Genomic DNA, 2978 nt, shown 5'->3' with positions numbered 1-2978 from the left:
ACACGTCTTTACTTAGGTACTTTATTTAAGGAAAACATCTTTCTAAAGAGCTTAATGAAAATGATGGAGATCTGGATCTGAACGTGGCTTCATCTTGACAGACGTAACAACTGCACCAAGAGGAAAGAAAACAAATCCTGTCTTCTCCCTGGGTGGCTGTTAGGGATACATGCAGGGATGGGATCCACTTGGGCTTTGTTTTCCATCTATCATGAGGTCATTACTGCCTGCTGTCATCATTAGCTGCCTCCTGGATGAAGAGTTGATCCCGGGCAGCAGTGCCTGGCCTCGACCCAACTTTCTCTCCATGTTTACCTTAGACGCTCATTAAAGTCATGTCATGCCTTTAATATCTAAATTGGACAAAGGGAAGCTAACGGCATAATGAATGCCATGCTTCTGCTCGAGAACAGACGGATTTCGTGGCTGTTTTACTTTCCTTATCGACCAATCACATATAGCCGGGGAGGTAGTTCCATTTCTCATTTGGCTTACGAATCAATATTAGAATTTTCTTTTTTAAAAGAGATTTTGGATTCATGATCCAGATCTGAATTTTCAGTCCATGGCTCTTGATATTTTGCAGTACACTTATTCACCATGGGAAGAATGTGAGTGAAATCCAGGAGTAAGAGAGTATAAAAAGCTTGGTGTGTTTGTTTCTATAGTTACACCCCGCAGTGTGTGTCCCCTTTTTATTCTTGGCTTGTCAAGTGAGGAGGGCAAGATTTATTTAAGGGATGCAATGAAAAGTGTGATACAGAATGCCTGGATGAATATGGCATCTCTGCTATTTGGCCCACACTTAAGGGAAAGGTTGCTGAGTGGTTCACAGTGTTGTCCTAAAAGCATTATCATGTCCAATAAACAGAGGAACTTTTACAGAATTATATTTTAAATTGTTATAGTTACATTATCAAATTAGACTTCATCTATCAATTTCTTATCCAAATATTTTCCTGCAACAGATTTTCAATCTTACATTCATGTGCTTAGAGAGAGATTGATCACAAGCACTTTTTATCATTCTCACTTGATGGATGTACAGGTGTATTTATCTATTTAAAAAATGTAGCTGGATATAAGATGTTGTCCTGCTATACAGTAATATGTCATCACTGACATCAGTGAGGATAAAACTGTCAAAAGTTTCAAAGATTTCATCCGTTGCGATTGAAAGAACTGTGTGAAAATGTCTCAGCAATGCACACGGGTCACTTCATCGAGTGTCAGGCCCAACTCAAAAGATGATCCATAAAAGGCTACTAGGTATTTTTATCTTAACATGACCTTGTGCACCATACTGAGTACACATTCTCACATTCTCACTGCATCCAGTATGACGGCTTGATTTCTCCATGCTGTGACACTTTTGCAGTGTCACTGCAGTTCTAAGCCTATTCAACATATTTTCTTCATAGAAAATACCTTTTCTTTTGTCATCAGAATCATGTTTCATATTTCATGAATATTCTTGGCAAACAAAAGATAACATCCACCGGCATCAAACATATTTAATTAGACCCTGTCATAATAAAGGAGATTAGATACTGTACGGTTTAAATCCTATATTAAGTGAATGCTTTACTGCGAGTGACCAATATATACTTTTTACAGTATTAACAACTAAGACTCGTAGATAGAGAACTCCCTGGACAAATCTCAAAGTATCTGTGCGGTATTTTGAGCTGTGTTGTGTTTTCTCTGTGTGTGTGAGACCCAACAGTGTCCATACACCTGTCCTGCCAGCTGATGTCAGGTTATTGTCCCTCAGTGTGGGACTAATGGCCACTCCGGTGCCGAGGTGTCCCTCTGACACGACCTCAGAGGCACTCTGCCTCGAGAGCAGAACATAAAAGCATTTAGAGGATAATTTCACGCAGGTAATGTGTATTGTCTGCTTGTGCTGATGGTGATAATAAACTTGGCTCTTTTTTTTATTGAAGCCTGGGTAAGAACTCAAATCCATGCCGAATGTATTACATTCTTTGTATTTAAACTAGATTATTTATAATATAGAACAAACAGGAAAAAATACACCACAATAATTAAATTACATTGTGCATGTTACCCTTTAACTGAGAGTTATAAGAGGTCGAGTTGTGCACTGCAGAATGATTAGAAAGGCTAATGCTGAGATGCCAAATTTGACCTTGACATGGAGACTTTAATGGTACTGTAATTAGTGATTACTTTATTCACATAATTCCCACCCTCAAAGCCCTTCATCCCCCTCTGAAGCAGTGTGTGAAATCATTCAGGTCAATGGTGATACATCAATGATGACTTTCAAACTACTGAATCAACTTCATACTGAGAAAAGTGTTTATTATCCACAAGGATGACTGTTTATAGCTTCATTGCTTGATTCAACTTATATTCACAGCATTTACCCATTAGAGGGCACCGGTGCCATGCACTCCAAAAATACAATCCAACATAAAGTTTCTGTACAATTACATTTTTATGTGCTCAGTAATTTACAAAAGTAAACCTTGAAAAGATCAAGGAATGATCTGTTGTCATATTTTTTTTAAATTTATTCTTAAATAAACTGTGAAGAATTAGAAAATACCACTGAATTAGGTTAAATTAGTTTTAGCACTGGATTTTTTTTTTAGTGAGAGAAGGGGAGGGGGTTGGGTGTTAGTTGGGGGAGCACTTTCACAGTCTTGTCCAATGGTCTTTCTTAAATTAGCCATGGGGGCAGGAGGCTCCCTCCCTGCGCTGACAGAAGGAGGAGCCTGCGCCTGTCACTGTCTACTGTTTCATTATTACCTGCACAGCCCTCCAGCATTCACCACACTTGTGTCTCTGTGTGGCCACATAGAAACAGAGAGAGAGACACAGAGGACACACTCCAAGGCCCAAACCATCACAGAGAGTTTTCTTTTTTGATGCTTTTTCCCCACTTGGGACAGGAATCTGCCTGCTGCTGCTGACTTGTAAAATAAATTGCAAGGCAACGAGCAGTGGAT

The sequence above is a fragment of the Enoplosus armatus genome, chromosome 2, assembly GCF_043641665.1.
Source record: "Enoplosus armatus isolate fEnoArm2 chromosome 2, fEnoArm2.hap1, whole genome shotgun sequence".
In the NCBI taxonomy this organism is placed as follows: domain Eukaryota; kingdom Metazoa; phylum Chordata; class Actinopteri; order Centrarchiformes; family Enoplosidae; genus Enoplosus; species Enoplosus armatus.
The sequence above is the reverse complement of the archived record's forward strand: the minus strand, read 5'-3'. Positions refer to the sequence as shown.